The 24,201-nt window shown below is 45.1% G+C and overlaps 1 long non-coding RNA gene across 1 annotated transcript in view; it reads right to left on the reverse strand.

The window, feature by feature from the left end:
- LOC134969000 (uncharacterized) overlaps positions 1–15,216 on the reverse strand; it is a 100,537-nt gene extending 85,321 nt beyond the window's left edge. The window contains exon 1 of the long non-coding RNA XR_010189367.1: positions 15,150–15,216. This is a non-coding gene — a long non-coding RNA (uncharacterized LOC134969000). The remainder of the gene's footprint in view (positions 1–15,149) is intronic.
- Between the last annotated feature and the right edge of the window lie 8,985 nt (positions 15,217–24,201).

Raw genomic sequence — 24,201 nt, forward strand, 5'->3', positions numbered from 1 at the left:
ATGAGCCCCTTGCAGGCTCGCTGCGCTCGCCACGCTACGGGCACGGTGGCGCGCTACACGCGCCACACTATTTTATTCTCCCTCTATGGGGGTCGTGGACCCCCACGAGGGAAAATAAGTGTCGGTATGCCGGCTGTCGGGCTCCTGGCGCCGGTATACTGAGCGCCGGGAGCCCGACCGCCGGTATACAGAAGACCACTACCCTCCCCAGTACAGCAACCAGCAGCAGTGATAGCACCTAGTTATCACTACCCCAGAGCAGCCAGCACCATACACTACCCACCCAGTACAGCCCCCAGCAGCAGTGATAGCACCTAGTTATCACTACCCCAGAGCAGCCAGCACCATACACTACCCTCCCCAGTACAGCCACCAGCAGCAGCGATAGCACCTAGTTATCACTACCCCAGAGCAGCCAGCACCATACACTCCCCTCCCCAGTACAGCCTCCAGCAGCAGCGATAGCACCTAGTTATCACTACCCCTAGAGCAGCCAGCACCATACACTACCCTCCCCAGTACAGCCCCCAGCAGCAGCGATAGCACCTAGTTATCACTACCCCAGAGCAGCCAGCACCATACACTACCCTCCCCAGTACAGCCACCAGCAGCAGCGATAGCACCTAGTTATCACTACCCCAGAGCAGCCAGCACCATACACTCCCCTCCCCAGTACAGCCTCCAGCAGCAGCGATAGCACCTAGTTATCACTACCCCTAGAGCAGCCAGCACCATACACTACCCTCCCCAGTACAGCCCCCAGCAGCAGCGATAGCACCTAGTTATCACTACCCCAGAGCAGCCAGCACCATACACTGCCCTCCCCAGTACAGCCACCAGTAGCAGCGATAGCACCTAGTTATCACTACCCCAGAGCAGCCAGCACCATACACTACCCTCCCCAGTACATCCACCAGCAGCAGCGATAGCACCTAGTTATCACTACCCCAGAGCAGCCAGCACCATACACTCCCCTCCCCAGTACAGCCCCCAGCAGCAGCGATAGCACCTAGTTATCACTACCCCAGAGCAGCCAGCACCATACACTACCCTCCCCAGTACAGCCCCCAGCAGCAGTGATAGCACCTAGTTATCACTACCCCAGAGCAGCCAGCACCATACACTGCCCTCCCCAGTACAGCCTCCAGCAGCAGTTATAGCACCTAGTTATCACTACCCTAGAGCAGCCAGCACCGTACACTAACCTCCCCAGTACAGCCACCAGCAACAGCGATAGCACCTAGTTATCACTACCCCAGAGCAGCCAGCACTGTACACTACCCTCCCCAGTACAGCCCCCAGCAGCAGTGATAGCACCTAGTTATCACTACCCTAGAGCAGCCAGCACCGTACACTACCCTCCCCAGTACAGCCACCAGCAGCAGCGATAGCACCTAGTTATCACTACCCCAGAGCAGCCAGCACCATACACTACCCTCCCCAGTACAGCCACCAGCAGCAGTGATAGCACCTAGTTATCACTACCCCAGAGCAGCCAGTACTGTACACTACCCTCCCCAGTACAGCCCCCAGCAGCAGTGATAGCACCTAGTTATCACTACCCTAGAGCAGCCAGCACCGTACACTGTCCTCCCCAGTACAGCCCCCAGCAGCAGTGATAGCACCTAGTTATCACTACCCTAGAGCAGCCAGCACCATACACTACCCTCCCCAGTACGGCCCCCAGCAGCAGCGATAGCACCTAGTTATCACTACCCCAGAGCAGCCAGCACCATACAGTACCCTCCCCAGTACAGCCACCAGCAGCAGCGATAGCACCTAGTTATCACTACCCCAGAGCAGCCAGCACCATACACTACCCTCCCCAGTACAGCCCCCAGCAGCAGCGATAGCACCTAGTTATCACTACCCCAGAGCTGCCAGCACTGTACAATCCCCCCTTTAGACAACCAGTACTTGTCACCTAGCCTCTCTATAAGTTGGTGTCCGGTCTTTGGGTCCACAACACTTAGGTCAACACTCAATAGGTTGACCACTATTAGTCAACATGCATCAGGTTGACATGGCAAAGGTCGACACATGAAAAGGTCAACATCAGTTTTTCACATTTTTTCTTCATTTTTTTTGAACTTTTTCATACTTTATGATCCACGTGAACTACATTTGGGAATAATAACCCGAAGCACGGTGAGCAAAGCAAACCATGCAAGGAGACACGGGGTGTAATTCAGACCCGATTGCTGCTGTGCATTTTCCCACAGTGGGCAATCGGGTCTGAACTGCGCATGCACCTCAATGCGCAGGTGCGTTGGTCTGCAGTGATGGGGATCGCCCGGCAAGATGGTGCAAACAAAGTAATCGCATGGGCGATCGCAAGGTGACTGACAGGAAGAGGCTATTTGTTGGTGGTAACTGACCATATTAGAGGAGTGTCCGGAAAAACACAGGAGGATCCAGGCATTTGGAAGAAGGGTTTCTGACGTCAGCTCCGGCCCCGATCATCGCAGCAGCTGAGTAAGTCCTGGGCTATACAGAGACTGCACAAACTTTTGTTTGTGCAGCTCTCCGCACATGCGATCGCACACCTGCACAGAGAATTCCCCCCGCTGTAGGCGACGATTACCTGATCGCAGGCATGAAAAAAACACACACTAATGACCATGTATTAATTAAGCCCACAGGGCACTAATTGAGGTTCCCGGTCACTTTACAAAGAAAACAACACCCCAAAAAATAAAAAAAACTAATGTCGACCTTTTCCAGGTCGACCTAATTACGGTGTCAACCTAGGCACTGTCGAGCAATAGTAGTTGACCTAATGACTGTCGACCTAGTTACTGTCAGCTTTTTAATCCACACCCCTATAAGTCAGCCGGTGATATGTAAATAAAGACTATATATATTCTCAATAAAGAAACCAGCACCTCCAATTAATGCATAATAAATCCTTTATCAAAAAACATGTGTTGAATGAATAAAACACCAAAGGCATCAAAGAGCAGTATCAGAACAAGCACATGGGGTACCTGCTGGAAGCAAACTGCATAGCTCCGCAGTGTAGCAGCTGATCATGATGCAAGCCTCCGGTGACAGTAGGTTAGTGAGTCATCAAGCCATTTCGGTGCTCAAAAAGGCACCTTCATCCTGGATCAGCTGCTACACTGCGGAGCTATGCAGTTTGCTTCCAGCAGGTATCCAGGAGCGGATCTTGGTGCGGGCAAGCAGTGCCTTTGCCCGGGGCGCTGCGGCCTGGGGGCGCGGCGGCAGTCACCATGCAGGCACCGCCACCTGCCCGCACCCCGCTCCACGGCTGCAGCAGATGCCGTGGGCTGTGTGGGCATCCGCTGCAGCCGGCTCCAGGCACAGACACTAGAGGTCGTTATTGACCTCTAGTGTCTGAGCGGCGCTATGGGAGAGACGTCATGACGTCTCTCCCATAGAGAGGAGCGGGCGGCCAGAAAAGAGGGGGCACAACTACTGGGGGCAAATAAAGAGGGGGCATATCTACAGGGGCAAATCAACTGGGGGGCACAGCTACTGGGAGCATAACTGGCCACGCCCCTCCCCTATGAAGCCACCCCCCCCCCCCCCCCGCGCTCTAACTGTTTTGCCATGGGGGGGGGGGCCACAAGGGGTAGAACCGGCCCTGCAGGTATCCCATGTGCTTGTTCTGATACTCCTTTTTGATGCCTTTGCTGTTTAATTCTATTCGCACATATATTTTGATAAAGGATTTATTATGCATTAATTGGAGGTGCTGGTTTCTTTTATTGAGACTACTGCAACTGATTATGTGACCAGCACTCTTACCATGGACTATAATTGTGTGCGGCAGGCTATAAAAATGATATATATATATAGATATATATATACACACACACACACACACACACACACACACACACACACACACACACACACACATACTGTCTTTTGTTGCCCATTATATTCAGCATGGTTGGGTTTACATCTATATTGTGTTACAGCTACATTGTGCTACATTTACATTGTGAGATACAAAGTGCTGTTCTTATACATTTTTGCAGCTAAGTCAGAACACACAATACAGAATAAGCTGTGATACATTGGTATAATAAAAAATATAATTGGTAAAATTAAAATAAAATCACACATATTGAAATAAAATAAAAAAAATATTTATTCAAAACATGCAGAAGTAGGCAGACACTATCTCTCTACTTCTGTGACATCACAAGTTGGAGGTAAGTTGGCTGGTTTAATAATAACATTTTCTAGTTGGCTACTTTGATGAGAAATTTGGTTAGATGTGTGAAGCACCATTTTCAGTTGTATAGACCAGTTGGTCAGTTGGATGGCTGGAGGAAAGTTGGTCTGATGTATGGCTTATTTTCGGAGGCTAGTAGTGATAAGGGTGCTGGCAGAGAAGATTGCATGAGGAATGCCACCATGCTGCTGTTAGCTGTTACTGGACAGCTTATTGCATGAGACTAAAGATTCTGGGATGAACCACTTGCATGATTGCACTACAATTGGTGTATGAGTGCCTTGCCTGTGTTCCTTCAGCAGGGTTGGATTGGCCCATGGGAATACTGGAATGGTTTGCTGGTGGGCTTGGCCCCACCCTCTCCCAGGCCCCACCCTCTCCTTACTGGCTGTGCTTCCCCCATTCCTGGCCAATTCATATATTGTGCCCCAGTCTGCCCATAAGTGGGCACTAAGACTCATTGGTGGAAGAGGGGGGAGAGAGAGGGAGGCTGCTGGACACTGTGCGGGGAGAGAGACACTGCTGGGGGCAGAGAGGGGGGCATGATAGCTGCTGCAGGGGGAGAGAGCCACAGTGGGGGGCACAAAGGGATTGCTGGCTGCTGTGGGGTGACAGAGAGGGTGTTTGCTATTCACTGCTGGAGGGAGAGTGGGGCCTGCTGGTGTCTACTGCACAGGGGTGTGTGTATGTGCTTAAGTGGGTGTCAGGGGTCCCTGCTATGAGCCTCCTAAACTGTGCTCATGTCTATATATACATTTGTGTCAGCATCTGTTTGTGTGTCCGCATCAGTGTATCAGCATCTGTGTCAGCATCAGTGTCCCCATCCCACCCCACCCCTGCATCCCAAGGATGTACACTATCCACCAAATTTTTTATTGTGGAGCTCAATGTGTTTTTTTTCCATGTGAGGGCCAATGTTTTTATTTTTTTATCTGTGGGAGCCAATGTGTTTTATTTTTTTCCTGTCGGAGATAGTTTTTTATTTTTCCTGTCCAGGGTCAATGTGTTTTTTTCTGTGTGGCGCCAATATGTTTTGTATTTTTCTGTGGGTGTCCGTATGTGTTTTTTTCCCTGTGGGGGCAATATTTTTTTCTGTGGGTTTCAATGTTTTTTATATGAGGGTCAATGTGTTTTTATTACTGTGTGGGCCAGTGTGGCAGCGTCTGTGTGGCAGCCCCTGTAGACACAATACTCCCTTCCAACCCAGGGACATACACTATCCACCATATTTTTGTTCCTGTGTTGGCCAATGTGTTTTTTTTTCTGTAGGGCCAGTGTGTGTGTTAGCACCAAGAGGCACGCATCCTGGGCATTGCTTAGGAGCCGGGACTGTGCAATCTAGCAGTGATTGGTGCAGCATCATTTATATTCTTCCCCAGTACACTCCCAAAACACTGGTGATAGTTCCTGCTTTTGTGAGAACCTGTCAGCTCGCGTGAGAACCAGTCTGCTCATATGAGAACGTGTCTATACATAAAACCTGGGGGCATCTGCGTACGGGGTGGACCTAATCTGCCCTGGAGAGGCGGCTGCTATAGGCAAAGTCTTTGGCTGCAAGAGGCTAAAAGACTGCTGGGCAAGGGTAAATGCATGAGCACCAGCCACAACCATTGGAAAGCCTATTGCACACTGTAGTCCACGTAACAGTGTGTGTGGGTAAACCTGTGGGGGCCAATGTGTTTTACATTTTTCTTGTGGGGGCCAATGTGTTTTATTGTTTTCTGTATTGGCCAATGTTTTGGGGGGTTTCTGTGGAGGCCAATGTGAAGGATAATGTTTGTTTAATTTCCTGTGGGGGGCAATGATTTTTTTTTATTGTCCTCTGTGGGAGACTTTTTTTGTTCTCTGTGGAGGCCAATGTGGGGGATAATGTTTGTTTAATTTCCTGTGGGGGGCAATGATTTTTTTTTATTGTCCTCTGTGGGAGACTTTTTTTGTTCTCTGTGGGGGCCAATGTGCTTTTTTTCTGTGGGGCCAATGTGTTTTTAGTCTGTGCATGCATTTGTGTTGCACCACACATGCGTCCTGATGCTGTTCGTACAGAGTCACGGATTCAGATGCATGCATCAAGAAATGTATTAAAAATGTGTTGGAATTCCCTGGGCGTTTAGAAAAGGGTTTGATATCCAGACACAAAAGGTAATGTAGTATGGGCATGTTGCTGATAGTGGTTGTTTACAGAAATGCTGAATCACACACATTGGAGGCCATACTTGGATGATCTGCACCTAGCATAGCATTTAAAAACACACAAAGCATGATTGCAGCATCTGTAGGCACTGACAGTGGGAGTCTCAGTCCTTGCATATTTACAAGCATGTACACAAGGGAAGTGCATTGTAGCAGCATTACTATAAATTCACAGACACAACTGCAGCAAAAGATGTAAGTTAGGCCATATAAGGAGAGACCACCCTGCTTGACAGACCCCACCCCTTTAACCATTAGGGCTCCATCAATTTCCTGGGCTGGTTTTCCATCCCAATCCGCCCCTGTCCTCCAGCTTCGTTTTCCCCAATGTCTTGCCAGCCTCATCCTTGCCTGTGTCTCTACAGCAACATCCATGCTCTGTTTCTCCAGCACCACCATGGTGTTTACATTCACATCTCCCCTATGTCTCTCCAGCACCCTCTGCTCTGGGTCTCAACATCTCCAGCCATTGACTCTTCTCTTCTGTGTTTCCCAGCCTTATTCTCTGCTGTGTATCTCAGCATCATCCCCCTGTGTCCCTCGGTCTTGTCCAACCCCTGTACCTCTGCACTACATTTCCCAAAGCGTTAGCATTATCCTTCCAAGTCACTGCATCACCACCCTTACCAACCATCGCATACCCCCTTGTGTCTCTCCATCTATAGCCACACTTATCTACTGCTGCCAGCTGCTTCTCTTTGCAGTTTCTCTGCGATCTGACAGCACAACGTTATATAGTGCTTTTTCTCCCATAGGACTCAAGGCACTTTATAGACATCAAAGCCAATCCCAAATGGTAAAAGTGACAGTTGGGAGCTGGCTGGCAGGAGCAGCACTCATGAACAGCAACGAGTGACAACGAGAACATCACTCATAGCCAAATCTGCCCTTTGTATTACAGCAAGTAGAAAAACACATAATGCAGGGTTGCTGCAGTCATTTTTGGCATGTTGGGCACACTATGTAGCCCTGTTTAGAAATAGTTTAGTAAATAACCTGCTGTGTCATGGTCTTTACCCTGGAACAGCCATCTTCTACATTGCTGAGATCCATGATCTAGAGTTCATTTTAATAATATTATGAATTTTGCCCAATTAAATATAATTTCTGCATATAGAAACAACAATAAGAAATAATATAAATGTGGTATTTAGCAACAGTCCCATGTTGGGGCACGGACACTGATGATAGCCCAGTGAACAGTTGGAAGTAAAGCGATAGCTTCCTACAGAGGCTAATGCTCTAGTATAGACTAAAGGATTGATATCCAAAGGATCCCTTACCAATAAGAAATGTTGAATATTAGCACATAGGCTACTATGGACTAACTCCATCTGAAGCTAACGGTGCGTACACACTATGCAATATTGCATACGATCCGGCTGCTATTGGCTTATGATATTGTATAGTATGTATGCTCAATATTGGGTTTGAGGCGCGCTCCCGCTGGTCATATACTGCATCATGTGATGGACCTACCAAATGCAGCATGTCCCTGCTCCTCCCACCTCCGCCACTCCCACTGATGTGTACATAACCTTAGCTTATTGGATCTTGGTAAATTTGCCTTAATCACAGTCCCTATACACAGCTATGGTGACAGTTTTTGTGAATGATAAATGAGGGACCGCAATAGATATCTCTGATTTCTGCTGCAGTACCCTGATAAATATCAACATTACATAAAAAGTCAATTTTCTGAGAACTGGTAAATTACTGTAATCTGATAATTATGACCCTATGGGGTAAATTTGCTAAAGCTTCTAAAAATGAAAAGTGGTGATGTTGCCCATAGCAACCAGATTCTATCATTTTCTAGGTTGCAATAGAGAAATGATAGACAGAATCTGATTGGTTGCTTTGGGCAACATCCCCACTTTTCATTTTTAGAAGCTTTAGTAAATTTACCCACAATGAGTAGACGGCCCAGATCTGTGAGTAGACTGCGGCATAGTGTTGGCCCCACCTCCGGTCTAATCATTATGGCGCTTCATGCAATTACATATTAAAGTCCCAATAGCATCATGAAAATGCAGCAGAGAGCAGAGGTGATAACATGATGGACCTCAGCAGTGCAAAGAAGATATTATAGATAAATCACAAATTGTATTGACTGCTACAAATTAAATACAATTGACCTTTGTTGCTGAGTTTGGGATTCAATATAATAAAGTAAGTTGTTCTGCATTTGACTGGAAATCTCATCTGATGTCTGTGCCTGTTTGCTGATGATTAGATAATTTAGCGCTTCTTTGTTAATTCAATCACAGCAAAGTTTGAATATGTTTAAACAGACTAATCTGTATTTGAATTGTACGATACCCACCGACAGACGTCATCGCAGATCAAAGAGTTCTTATCAGACAATAAGGAATAACACAGTTACCTTTTAATTTATTACAGTTGACACAAACTGTATGGATTGTAATGGTAGAAATAGTCTCGTCTTCTGCTCTATAGTGCTGAGTATTGTGCTTTTCAGACCGGTTGTACAGTTATGTCAGATGGGAGTACATATACATCCAATACTCTTATGAGATGTAGATTGAATGAGGTGATATTAATAATCACTGCTAAGGTCACATCCTGCTTATATTACATTGTCCTAGAAACATTATGGGGCTTGGGCTGAATTGGACCAAAAACATATTTTATATTGCCTGGGCAACCTGTGTCCTGGCTTTGTGTGAAAGGGACTGCCCAGGTTCAGCGCCTGGACTGTGACCGAGGTTAAACCCGGGACTGATCTTGAAAATGTGGTAAAGAGTCACGCTATTAGTATGCAGAGAGCTGGATTACCGGCAATTAGAGATGATGTCATCTCCATGCGCCAGCAAAGAGATAACCCAGCAATAACCCGGGTCCAGCCTGCAGTGCAAACACGATTTCAAGAAGCTTAACTCAGCATGAAACCATGTTCAATAACGCAGGTTGGACCCGGTTATAGGTGAGAAAGGGATACAAGACTGCAAATAAGTAATTGTGTTCTATGATATCTCTGCAGTTGCATGAAACAATAGATCACTGCGGCTGTGGCTACTTTCATACGCTATAAGGGTTAGATAAACACCTGATATTGGGGGTAATTCAGACTTGATCATATATGTGCTAAATTTAGCACATCCACGATCACTTTCACAGACATGTGGGGGGACGCCCAGCACAGGGCTAGTACACCCACATGTCTGGCTCGGCTCCCCTCCCCCCCCCCCCCCCCTGCACAAGTACAAAAGCATTGCACGGCAGTGATGCTTTTGTACCTGAAGAGTAGCTCCCTACCAGCGCAGCTCCTGCACACTGGCAGGGAGTTACCCATTGCTCTCTGGGTTGCAGCAGCTGCATATGATATCACGCAGCCACTGCAGCCTGCCCCCGCATGGTCCGGGCACACCTGCGTTGCCGGACCGCGCCTCCAAAGTGGCAGCCCTACGCTGCTGGCCCACCCCTTCCCGCCTAGCGAACGCCTCTGCCTGTCAATCAGGCAGAAGCAATCGCTGGGCTGAAATACCTATCACATCTCTGGCATGTGCAGGAACACTGCGGCGCCTACGCATGTGCAGTTTACACCTGATCACACGCTGTGCAAAAACACAGCAGTGATCAGGTCTGAATTAGCCCCTTTATTTAGATTAATTCAAAATGAAAGTGCAGTGCAAAATATAATTACAGGCACTCTGTAATATGTCACCAAAGAATATTAAGCTACATTGAGCCGTTTTATTTGCATATATTCAATTAAAACTGACAGTTTGAAAGACTATCCCTATCATGACCTAAGCTCTTCCTGTTCTATTCTACTTCCAAATTAGCCCTATTTCTCTTCATAGGCTGTAATGAAGTGCAAGATGGCTGAAGCTCCAAGATTCTGGCCGACCTTGTACTTTTTTTTTAAAGTGGCAATTATTTACAAGGTAAAACCAACCTGGCTTTGCCTTGTAAATGATTGCCACTGTAAAAAAAAAAAACCATACGAGCCCATCCGGAATCTCCGATATCTGGCTGTCTCACTCGGCTGGCCCCATGTGTTTGTGCAGTGCCGTAACTAGGCATTTTAGCGCTGTGTGCAAAAAACGATAGTGGCGCCCCCCCCCCCAATGTAAGACAGGGGCAGTGCGCGGCGTAGGCGCGCAAAAAATTTATAGGGGCGTGGCTTAATGGGGGAGGGGCGTGGCCACAAAATAATAGCAATTCATACTACGGTGCACAGTAGTCTACATTATTCAAATTACGCTGCACAGTAGCGCCCCTTTTATACATTACAATAGACAGCGTCCCCCTTTTTACACATTACGGCAGCCAGTCCCCCTTTTTACACATTGCGGCAGCCAGGCCCCCTTTTTACACATTGCGACATCCAGGCCCCCTTTTTACACATTACGGCAGCCAGTCCACCTTTTCACACATTGCGGCATCCAGGCCCCCTTTTTACACATTACGGCAGCCAGGCCCCCTTTTTACACATTACGGCAGCCAGTCCCCCTTTTTACACATTGCGGCAGCCAGTCCCCCTTTTTACACATTGCGGCATCCAGTCCCCCTTTTTACACATTGCGGCAGCCAGTCCCCCTTTTTACACATTGCGGCAGCCAGTCCCCCTTTTTACACATTGCGGCAGCCAGTCCCCCTTTTTACACATTGCGGCAGACGGGAACCCATTTTACACATTGCGGCATCCAGGCCCCCTTTTTACACATTACGGCAGCCAGTCCCCATTTTTACACATTGCGGCAGCCAGTCCCCCTCTTTACACATTGCGGCATCCAGGCCCCCTTTTTACACATTGCGGCAGCCAGTCCCCATTTTTACACATTGCGGCATCCAGGACCCCTTTTTACACATTGCGGCAGATGGGACCCCATTTTACACATTGCGGCAGCCGGGACCCCATTTTACACATTGCGGCAGCCGGGATCCCATTTTACACATTGCGGCAGCCGGACCCCTTTTTACACATTGCGGCAGCCGGGACCACATTTTACACATTGCGGCAGCCGGGACCCCTTTTTACACATTGCGGCAGCCGGGACCCCATTTTACACATTGCGGCAGACGAGACCCCATTTTACACATTGCGGCAGCCGGGACCCCATTTTACACATTGCGGCAGACGAGACCCCATTTTACACATTGCGGCAGACGAGACCCCATTTTACACATTGCGGCAGACGGTGTGAGAGAGAGAGAGAGAGAGAGAGAGAGAGAGAGAGAGAGAGAGAGAGAGAGAGAGAGAGAGAGAGAGAGAGAGAGAGGGATATACTTACCTTCTCCCCGCTGACAGGCTCCTCGTGCAGCTTCCTCTCGGTGCAGGCTGTGTGAGGTGAGAAGGAGGAGGAGGGAGTGAGAGCAGCAGCAGCACTATTTGATTGGTAGTAAGCGCCGCTGCAGCATCCCCCTCTCCTCCTGTATTGGTTGCCTGGCGCTGCTGTGGATGCTGGGGAACCGCATCCCAGCATCCTTAGCAGTGCCGGGCAGCCAATACAGGAGGAGAGGGGGATGCTGCAGCGGCGCTTACTACCAATCAAATAGCGCTGCTGCGGCTCCCTGCTCCCCCTCCTCCTTCTCTCCGCTGCCCGGCGCTGGTCCTCTTCTCCCTACACAGCGGGGCGCACGGCGCAGACTTCGGCGGCATGTAATGAGTCAATTTGACTCATTACATGCCGCTGGCCGTTGCGCCCTCAGGGCAACTGCGCTGTGTGCCAAGCCCCCTTGGCACACACGTAGTTACTGCCCTGTGTTTGTGTGTATGTGTAGCTACAGTGTCGGACTGGGGCATGAAGGGCCCACCAGGGAAATGCAATCACAGGGGCCTCCCAAGGGGCATTGCCATATGCTGTAAGGGGTGCTGATATATAATCAGTACAGTCACACTGACTAAGGGGTGTAATAATGGATATTATAAGGGATGGGTGACCTGCTAGGCTGCTACAATCAGTAAGGGGAGGCACTAATGTCATTGGTTGTAATAATAATTAATATAAGGTATGGGTGCCTGCATTATCTATCAGTACCACCCCTACTGATTGTACTATATACCCCATCCTTTATAATACCCATTACTGCACTTCTCAATCAGTGACTTTATTGTGTTATATATCAGTGCCTTTAGGCACTACAATCAGTGAGTGAAGCACTGATATACTATATAATTAATACAGACAATGATGAAGGGGTGTAATAACATATATTATAAAATTTTGTTAGTCAGTGAGTGAGGGGGGATAATAGTGAGTATTTTAGGTGATGGGGCCTGCTATAATCAGTAAGCTTGGGTCACTCATATACAATGCTGTCAGTGAGTGAGGGTGTAATAATGTGGTATGGGGACCTGATACATTCAGTGAGGGAAGTGGTGTATTAAGGGCCATATTTTCGAATGGGCTCAATGGGCACTTGCCCATGGGCCCAGGAGTCTAAGGGCCCTAGGCGGATAGCTGTGGGTCCCCTTTTTACAGGGGTACCAGATTTTTGAAAATTGGCAATGGGGAACCGGAATAATCCGACTTCAAAGCAGTGGTCCCCATCTGAGTCTTTTAATGGCTCTTCCCAGCCAGATATCACTGGTTCTGTCTGGTTTCTGAGGGAATATTCCAAAAGCTGGGACTCTCCCTCGGTGGAGACTGGAAGCATGTCACTGCTATGCCCAGAACCAGAGATATCAGCCTTCCAGCAGCTGGTCCCTGATTCAGCTCCATACGCCTGGTATGCAGTTTTATATGTTCTGATGGATTTCTCTGGCTTCCTGAACTTTGATCCCCAAGTCCCCAGTACCTCCTAAAAGGTGGGACTCTTTAGTGTTTTATCTAATTGATAGCTAAGAAATCTATATCCAGGAACTGGATTCTGGAGTCAAGCAAGATGCTCTCCGACCGGAAAATGATGAATATTAAACCCACTCCACTATCCACCACTCTCCTGCATATTAAACACCCCCTACCATCCTTGAAGTCATGTACAGTAGCCCCTTCATTCCCAATGCCCCCTTTTACAGTTCAGTGTTTACCCTCCTGCCCCATCTCCCACCATCTGTGCAGTAAAGGCGTAATTAGCAGAAATTACTGCTCCAGGTACTACATGCTGAGTGGAAGATAGAACACCCATTACTGCCCATGTGACATCAAAGCTGCCCTCCACCCATACCGCTGGAGGATAGGTAGGGGTGGAGGGTAGAGGTGGATTTAAAATTTAAATCCACCTCTGATTCTACCAATGTTTAAAGAGTATATTATCTTCAAGTGTTAGAGAGTCGGCTCTCCATGGGATTTGAATGGGACAGACGTTAAATGACCCGGTTTTCCCATTCACACTGCCAGGTAACCTGGGTTTCTTCCATGTTCAACCCTGCTAGTTACCTTGAAATGCCAGGGCACTTGACCCAGGATGTTTTTCAAGGACCCATTCACACTGAGCTGCCACCAGGGTAACATGAGATCTGACCTATTCAGAATATAATAAAAGCGGCAATGCTGGTGGTTGCAAGATGACAAAGAATCCATTGGTAGTGCAGCACCTGGCTGTCATTGCCTAAATTGAATACTTAACTACAGTATAAGTTCTGTGAGCCTTTAGCTAAATAAAACTTCTTCCTGTGAAGTGTGTGCAGCCTTGGGCTGTATTCAGAGCTGGGTCTGGCATGGGCATTGTAAGTTACTATGGCCTCATTTAAAACTTGTCTACAACATGGTTCTTTACTTGACACCCCTCCTTCTACCATTGTAACTGTGGAACAATGACTGGTTGGTGTCTATTGAAACCTCTTTGTGTTATACAATAAGTAATCAATTTATATAAGATACAATATACACAATATTGTATATGTACACAACATACAATATAACACAGATGGTAGGTTTGACTTTATTGTGGACATTGGCCCTGATTCAGAGATGGAGGCAGTGAGCATTAATGCTGCATTTTTGGTCACAGCAGCGATGCTCAAATATTCCTGAGGAAAAAGACGCCTCCTGCATGCAGCACTGACCCGAGTACTGCGTCTGATGATACAGCATCAGATCACCATCAATCGCAGTCCCAGCATACTCAGGCTGGATACCGGAACTCCTGCTGTGGGGCCAGGAAATCTGCATCCAAACACGCAGAGCCTGGCACTCCTACAACATGGGGGTAACATATCCCCCATTTTTTAGAATGGTTCCCTTTGCAGCCCTCACTCACCAGTTTATAAAGGATGGAGTATAAATGTTATGTGTGTAACAATAAAATTTGTTGCATTACGGAACACAGAACAATTATAATGTTAGGAAATAACATGAACAGTACATCTATTAGTAATAACAGAAATATTAGAAGATGAATGACTGAATGTGTAACAGAAACAATTTGGGTGAGAAATCGATGTAACGTTTGCTATGTAAAATGTAAGCAGATAAGATAATAACTAGAGATAATATGTAGCTGTGTGACCCTGTAATGTAACTTGTAGTGTGATAACATTATTATGTGACTGTAGACATGGAGTCTGTATTGTTCAGTGTGGCCCCTCCCAGAATACACAGACCTCCAACATACAGTAGAAGAGTAGGATGGGACTCCTATATAAAGACTCCTCTCACCTCCACTCCTCACTCACTCTCCTTATACTCTGTACTGACTCAGATCTGTGGCTCACAATGCAGCTAGCACTCATACTCACCCTCTGCTGCTTTACCAGCATCCTGTCATTACCAGGTAAGTCATGCTCCCATTAGTTGTATTGCTATATATGTGCATGAGTGTATACAATATATCGACTTACTGTAGTTCTGTCATTATCACATCTGTAGCAAAACTTCTCAAACTCAGTCCTCAGAACTACATACAGTTCATGTTTTCTGGGGCTCTGCATAGCATTGCAAGTAGATCTTTTATGTGTCAGTGAGTAATGACTACACCTGTGCAGCTTCAAGGTGACCTGGAAAACATGTACTGTTTGGGGTCCTGTGGACTGAGTTTGGGAGCCTACTGTATGTTCTATAGCAGAGTTTTCCAAATGCCGACATAACAGTCCAGGTTTTAAGGATATCCATGCTCGAGTCCAGATGGTTAAAACATAATGACTGAGGTATAAGTCACCTGTGCTCAATTATAGATATACCTAAAACCTGCACTGTAATGACAGATTTTGGGAAACTGATCTATGGTATCCTAAGCTCTATCAGTGTAATGATATATGAATTAGTTATTTGCATGCTCATTTATTTATTACCAGTTATTTATATAGAGCACACATATTCCGCAGCACTTTACAGAGATTATTTGGCCATTCACATTAGTCCATGCCCTAGTGGAGCTAACATTCTATATACCCTATCACATGTACAAGCACACACATTCATGCTAGGGTTAATTTTGTTGGGAACCAACTAACCTACCAGTATATTTTTGGATTGTGGGATGAAACGGGAGAACCCAGAGGAAACCCATGCAAGTATGGGGAGCATATACAAACTCCACACAGATAGGGCCATGATGGGAATCAAACCCATGACTACAGTGCTGTGAGGCAGTAATGCTATCCATTACACCATCAGTACATAAATGTAATATTATGTTACTCATTATACTGTAATATACTGTAATATGTTTTGAAGAGTGTGACCATTGTAAATAAAACAACTTGCATGTATATGGGAATTAATAACTAGGATTAATCTACTTATACCCATTTCACACTAGCACAAAAGTCCTGGGTTTTTACACATGAACACACATCAACCTGGGATGTTTGTGTGTGAATGCAAGCTACCTGAGACTAAGTACCCAACCTGCTCTTTAGCAGGATCGGGGCGGAGACCCTGGAAATTGCCAGGTGCAAGATCCAGCACATTCCTGGCTGTGATGTTTGAAAGTTGCATCATGTATACAGACATATTTGTCTTGTATATACTGTGATAGTAAAGCACATTTATATGCAGTTTACATGATAACTCCACATACAGTAGATACAATAACAAAGACTTTCTTATTGAAGTGATGACACGGGGAACAGACATGTGGGAGCCCCCAGCAACTACAGAACAATCTTTCCCCAGTCACTGCACTTGCACTAGACTACCCATAACTAATCCATCTCCTTTCATTGTCATTTGGGGCCAGAGTTAAGGGCCGTATTCACGGCCCAATTTGGGGAGAGATGTGTGCTGAGCGAACTGCTCAGCACACCTCTTCCCTCACACAGCACAGTGCGAGTGTGCAGGGGGAGACGTGGGGGCCACTCATTTCACCCAGTGGGTGCAATGAGTGAACTGCTAGACTGAGCCTGTATGCAGGCCAATCTAGCACTAGCGATAGCGATGCGCGGGGCTGCACATCACTATCACTGTGGGGGTAAACACGGAGAGATCACTGCTTAAAATCTAAGCAATCTAGTCAGATTCCTTATGTTTTAAGCAGTGATCGCTCTGTGAGTACCTCCCCCCCCCCCCCTTTAGATTTGGATGGGGTGTGTTCAAACTGAGATCTAAATTGCAGTGTAAAATAAAGCAGCCAGTATTTACCATGCACAGAAAAATATAACCCACCCAAATCTAACTCTCTCTGTACATGTTACATCTGCCCCACCTGCAGTGCAACATGGTTTTTCCCAATTGCTAACTTTTTTGGTTTGCTAATAACTCTGAATAACCCTTATCGTTGTGACAATGGGAACAAACTCAGCTTTTAGTTTAATCACATTGTTCACATTTAATTTTTATATAAATGATTCTACCTAAGAGGTAATGTTGGTTTATTAAACCATCTATGTTTTGCTATTCATTTATTTCTCAAATATAATTTGTGGTGGGGTGTGTACTGCCCAAACCATACCCTCATATAACTGCATTACTTGCAGCTGTCTTTTGTATTTAATTCCGCAGTGTCACATGTCATTTGCATAGTAGAGTTGGAGCCCACTGTTCTCAGGCAGGTCATGTGATGGGCGGGGTAAGCATGCAATCAGAAAGCATGCCTGCTAAGAAATATTGTAATGTGATAATAGAATGAGAGGTATTTATAGAAATATATATACAATATTATCACAGAAGTAACTGATACAGGTGACTAATGATGGCTTTTTCTTACCCTATAGTTGAGATCAACAACAATGGATGTACTGACTGTCCAGGTATGACCATATAAAACAGACATGTGTTTGATGTGTGGGATTATCGTTGGTGATAAGAATGTCTAATATTGTGCTACTGTATGTTATTATTATCCATTCAGGCTCACACTGGCAACATGTGTGGTGTAAATATATTTATTGTGTGTGTAGACATAGGTTACATAAAGGGCACTTAAGCTGTGTATATACTATACAATTATCTGGCAGATCATTTGTCAGATCTGGCTTTTGGAATTAAAATCTGTTGTTCAGACAAATTGGTTAAATCACAGATTTAATCAATTTGTATGAATGACAGTTTTTGTCCATTTTCCACTGTTTGGAAGCAAATGGTTGATTGTCATTTGCTCTCATTCATTACCAGCTTTTCATTCCAAACAGCCAGATCTGGCAGATAAATGTATAGGGTATGCCCAGCTTTAATCGCACATGTACAATCTAAGGTGCCAGGAATAAATTAATAAATAAGATGAAATTGAACAAAAATACATAAAATGTAAAAGCAATATTCAAATTCTTTCAGAAAACCCGGTCACTTTAGGATGATCGACACCCCCCCCCCCACCACCACCACCACCACCACCACCCCATTGACTATGGTTTATTTCAGTTTGATTTTTGGTCTTGCCTACTTTATTCTAGCAGTGGTTCCTTCTCTTCTCTTATTCCTTCAACCTCACCCTGTTCATCTCTATGGTCTGCTTTTTTTCTGTTTCCTTTCTCTGTTTACCTCTACTATGACTTCATTCCAACAACCTTCTCCCATTCCCCTCTTACTTCATCCTCACCTCCTCTACCTTTATCTTCACCCTATTGGGTGATGATAAATTGTGTTAATAGCCCATTTTTTATCTGAAAATATTTTGTGGGTAATTGGATGCCCCCTATTTATTTATTGCCAGTAATTTAGAGCTTACATATTCCTCAGTGCTTTATAGAGAATATTTGACCATTCACATCAGTTCCTTCTCAGTGGAGCTAGCAATCTATAGTTCCTGTCATTATATGTTAGTATTAAGGATATTAAGGACTCACCTGATGAGCTTCACAGTGATGTGGTAGATGGGCTGGCATTTTTGGCAAACGTGCTAAGATCCTCACAGGGAGAATTTTGGTACATTTAGATGCTATAAAATGGTCTTTTCCAGATCAGCAATGATGGTCTAACAAACAAAACATTTACTTCTGTGAGATTTGTGATTGATTAAAATAATATATATCTGTATCAATCAGACCTGTGTCTACTAAAGGGAATCTTTTAATGGGTGGTCTTCAGTATGCCGACTGACGGGATCCCGGCGCACAGTATACCAGCGCCGGAATCCCGACAGCCGGCATACCGACACTTATTCTCCCTCGTGGGGGTCCACGACCCCCCTGGAGGGAGAATAAAATAGCGTAGCGCGCCACCGTGCCCGTAGCGTGGCGAGCGCAGCGAGCCCGCAAGGGGCTCATTTGCGCTCGCCACACTGTCGGTAAGCCTGCGGTCGGCCTCCCGGCGCCGGTATGCTGGTCGCCGGGAGCCACAGGAGGTGTGGTCATGCACCCTTAGAAAAAAAATACTGACAAAAATGGTATTTTAAACACCTACATGGCCACACAGCAGCGTGTGCCGGGCTGAGGGGAAGAGCTGCAGCTGCTGCTAGGTAAGGGGGACCAAGGCCCCCACTTGTCCCCTCTATCAGACCTGGGCCCAGGTAATTTGTACCCTCTCACCTCTGCACCACTGCCGATAGGTCTCTAAGCTGATTGATTGATATAATGTATTTTATCATGCAGATAATTATTTCTAACAAGGCAAATTAGCCCATATATACTAATAAATAACTGATATCTAGGCAGTAAGAAAAGACAGCAGCCAGGGGTCTTTTATAAGAATATTATTACACTTGTTTTTTTAATAGCTAGTGTGAATTATAAAGCGCTATGGAATATGCTGCATTATATAAGAAACTGTTAATAAACAAATTAGCACTCTTAGATGGAGTTGTTTGCATTGTACTTCATAAACAATTACTATTCCTATATGTCATTCTATAGATTTACATTGTTGCCCAGGTAAAAGTTCAGATGAAATTGTCCAATTCATTCACTTTTAATAAAATTGATCAGTAATATTTTCTCCAAGGCCTAAAATCCCAGAATACCCATTTGTAGCAAATGGTTATACACTGACCATTTATCAGATAGACTGCAATGTGCCATTCTGGAGCTGCACACATCACGGATATGTTCTCAGATGAACCCTGGTGCACATCACCACTAACTGAATCAACCTCTAAGTATCATTTTGCAGTGGAGGAACATTGTCAACTCTGCACCATGTGGTATAGTAAAGGTGGGTACTCACAGAGCGATATTCTAAGCAATCTGACTAGATTGCTTAGAACTTAAGCCTGATCGCTCCGTGTGTACCCCTTACATCGATAGCGATGCGCAGCCCCACGCATCGCTATTGCTGCTGCTAGATTGGCCTGAATGCAGGCCAATCTAGCAGGTCGCTCACTTCACCCGCTGAGTGAAGTGAGCGGCCCCCCATCTCCCCCCGCACGCTCAGCACACATATCGGGCTGTGCTGAGCGGCGGGAGAGATGTGTGCTGAGCGGTTCGCTCAGCACACATCTCTCCCACATCGGCCCGTCTATATGGGCCTTTAGAATAGTCACAAAGTGCAGGCCCAATACTTCACTGGATAATGGCTGATGTAGATTTTATGTAATAGAAACCTTCCCACGCTCAGATAGACCACTGACTGCAACCATATCTTTATTTTTGTAGATAGTGAAGACAAGGGATCAGGAGTAGATCCAATCATCAAACCGGAACAAGGCAACACCTTTATGGCACGTGACCAAGGCGATTCTTCTGGAAACTATTTTGCAGACCAAGGCTCATCCACAGATATTCATGGAGACCAAGACCAATTTGCTGCATATTTTCATGATAACCAAGGCCAATTTTCTGGATCTCCAGTATAGGAACAATGGGGTTTAGGGATATAGAGGGAAGATTGGTTCTGGGGAGTATTTGTATAAAAATGTAACAATTTGGTTTTTAATAACCTGGAATTACAGTATAGGACTAATAGGGTCTGTGGATATAAAGGGAAGAAGGATTCTGGGGGTCCGGAGACTATTTGTATAACAATGTAACAGTTTGTTTTCTAATAAAGAAAGAAACCTACACCTATCTGCATAAGGTTTGTTTGTAACAAACGGCCTGATTTGAAGTTGGGAATGCACTGCAGGTGGGGCAGATGTAAATTGTGCAGAAAGATTTAGATGTAACAAGGGGCGTGCTAAAACTCAGATCTAAATTACAGTGTAATAATATAGCTGCCCAACACTTGTGGACTACATGCACCCCCAACCTGCTGCAAAATAATCTTGTTTAAACTTATTTCTACTTAAACTGTTTGCAATCTTGTACTGCAGTATCACAGAGTACCTAGGAAATTGCAAAAAAAAAATGTGGGGCCCTCAATGGTATTTTGACAGTTAACACTCTTCAAAATATGAAAGGTTTTATAGCTTTATATTATAGTTTATTGTATTTATTTATAAGATATATCTTTATATTGTGAAGTGTTATTGTCAGGTGAGATCCAATATCATAGATTTTATAGCAGAGGCATAAAACCAGGTTTGTGTTGGTGTTAGACCATGCTGGATTAGAATAATCCTAATGTTAAAATACAGACAAAATAACTATTTTTATTGAAAGGCAACAGTCCCTCATTTTGAGGTCTATTTATTAAAACCACTTAACTGACGATTTTTCCCTTCAAAACAGTTTATAAGACTGGGGGGGGGGGGTTTGTTTACATTTTATTTAATATAGTTTAAAACATTTTTAAAAAAAATATTTAAATATTATATTATGCACATCTGCAGAACGGATCTCCTCGTCAAAAACTCGGGGAGACAGTGGGCCGGCGCAGTCACATGTGATCTGACCATGCCAGTTAAGTGGTTAATTATCAGGTTTTAGACTTGATAATTATAATTTCTTATCACTTAGAAATTATGTACCACTGGGATGTGTGAAAGAACACCTGCAGACACAGCTAGGAGATGCCAAAGGAGCCCATCTGTGTGATGCGCAAAAGTAATGTCATCTATGTATTTCATGCTGTGGGGGCTGGTCACCCTACTGCACATGAGTGGTCAACAGACATTAAGTACAGCCTCCCATGCACCATTTTCTCACTAGTAGTAGTAATGTCACCTCCCAAACACACGTATCATCCATCTCTGAAGTAACACTGAGGCTGAGGAACAAATCAAGAGCCTAATTCAGACCTTATCGCTGCAGCAAAATTGTTGTCCAACGGGCAAAGCTATATGCACTGCAGTTGGGGCAAATATAACATGTGCGGAGTGAGTTAGATTTGGGTTGGTTACTTTGTTTCTGTGCAAGGTAAATATTCAGTGGCACATGCAGGGGGGGTTTCCGAGCACCCAGAACCCCCCCCCCTCCACCCCAAAATTTCTTTCTTTTTTTTATTTCTTTTTTTGCTGCATTTTGCGAGCCGAGTTTTATTAATGGCTGTCTAGTGTCCTCTGCAGCCTGCTGTCTTCCTGGTGGCACTTGTAAGTGCTTAATAAAAGTTTACTTTATTTTAATTACACATACATATAAACACACACACACACACACACACACATATGATATACAGGCGGAGTATCCCTTATCCAAAATGCTTGGGACCAGAGGAATTTTGGATATCGGATTTTTCCGTATTTTGGAATAATTGCATACCATAATGAGATATTATGGTGATGAAACCTAAATCTAAGCACAGAATGCATTTATGTTATTTATACACCCAGCCTGAAGGTAATTTTAGCCAATATTTTTATAACTTTCTACATGAAACAAAGTGTGTGTACATTCACACAATTCATTTATGTTTCATATACACCTTATGCACACAACCTGAAGGTCATTTAATACAATATTTTTAATAACTTTGAGTATTAAACAAAGTTTGTGTACATTGAGCCATCAAAAAACAAAGGTTTCACTATCTCAGTCTCACTCAAAAAAGTCTGTATTTCGGAATATTTGGATATGGGATACTCAACCAGTATATACATGTGTATATATACACGTTTACTGTATGTGTGTATATATGTATGCATGTTTAATATGCTATGTGTATATATATATATATATATATATATATGTGTGTAGATATGGTATATATATATATATATATATATATATATATGTGTAGATACACACACACACACACAGACACAATAGTTTTACGGACCCAGCATATACTGGGTCTTCTCCCGTGCTTGGCTTCTCCCAGTCCTGGAAACCCCCCCATGCAAATCCTGCATTTGCCACTGATAATGGCTGCTTTATTTTTACACTGCAATTTAGATTACAGTTTGAACACACCCCACCCAAATTCAACTCTCTCTGCACATGTTATATCTGCCCCACCTGCAGAGCACATGGTTTTGCCCATTGGAGAACAATTTTACTGCTGCAATAAGGTCTGAATTAGGCCCACAGAGTTCAAAGAACAACCTAGAGGAGAGTCCAAGGGTGTTCAAAAGCACTACGCTGGCCCGGCAACAGGGGGGTTCATGGAAGACAATTGTACTGGGCTCCAAGATTCTTGGTATTCCAGATCACATACTGTGCTGTATTCAGCAGGGCGCAGGCAGGAAGAGGGAGACTGGCAGGCAACACATTAAAAGTTTATTTTTTTTTCCACCCGGGTTGCATGATGTCATAGAAACATAGAATTTGAAGGCAGGTAAGAACCATTTGGCCATCTTGTCTATCTTTCTAGGGTGTGGTTATTAGGGTTAGGGGTACAGTTGGATTAGGGGTTTGGGTTAAAGTTTTGGTTAGAGCATTATTGTTAGGATCAAGGTTTGGATTCACCACTTAACTGGCAATAATGTATGTGATATGACCGCAGCCAATAGTGCATTACTTGGCAATGTCATAGCACATATGATGGGTAGCAGTTGATATAAAGACAGACACAATAACAATGGTCATAATCCCAACAGCCATTGATCAACATTCAAAATACTGACATGGTCAAAATACCGACATTCATTATACCAACATGTTCAAAATGCCGACATGTCAAAATGCCAACATACGATTTTAAAGAATTTTTGCTCAAAAACAGACTTGTTCATACTTTACCATCCCAGTGTACCTGGAGGGGCAATATAATAGATGTCATCCTGCTGTAGCCACCCCTGGGAGTGATGCGGCAGTCTCTCACCACCGGCATCACTCCCAAAATCATGCCCCAGAATTCAAAGTGGGGATCATACACCGGAAGTAAACATGTGATGATGGGAACATTTCTTCCCTCCCAGCACAATTATGCTGATCACTGCATATGTAGAGATCAGTTATAGCAGGCGGTACTGATTATCAGTCCTGCCCATGACCTGCACTCAGACATGGCCCTAACCGATTTGGCAAGACTTCAAGACTTTGGCTAATGCCCCCTAGCAGATAATCCCACCACTAACCTTAGTGTTTATATGCAGATAGGGTGGCATGTTGACATACACCCTAGAACCAGGGGGGGGGGGGGGTATGATGACATACATACAGTGCCATGGAGGGCTATGGTGACACACACTGCAGCCTGGATGGGGGTGCACGGTGACATACACACTGGGGCCTGGAGGAGGGTCACTGGTGCCTGGGAAGA

Source organism: Pseudophryne corroboree, chromosome 11 (assembly GCF_028390025.1).
Source record: "Pseudophryne corroboree isolate aPseCor3 chromosome 11, aPseCor3.hap2, whole genome shotgun sequence".
Taxonomy (NCBI): domain Eukaryota; kingdom Metazoa; phylum Chordata; class Amphibia; order Anura; family Myobatrachidae; genus Pseudophryne; species Pseudophryne corroboree.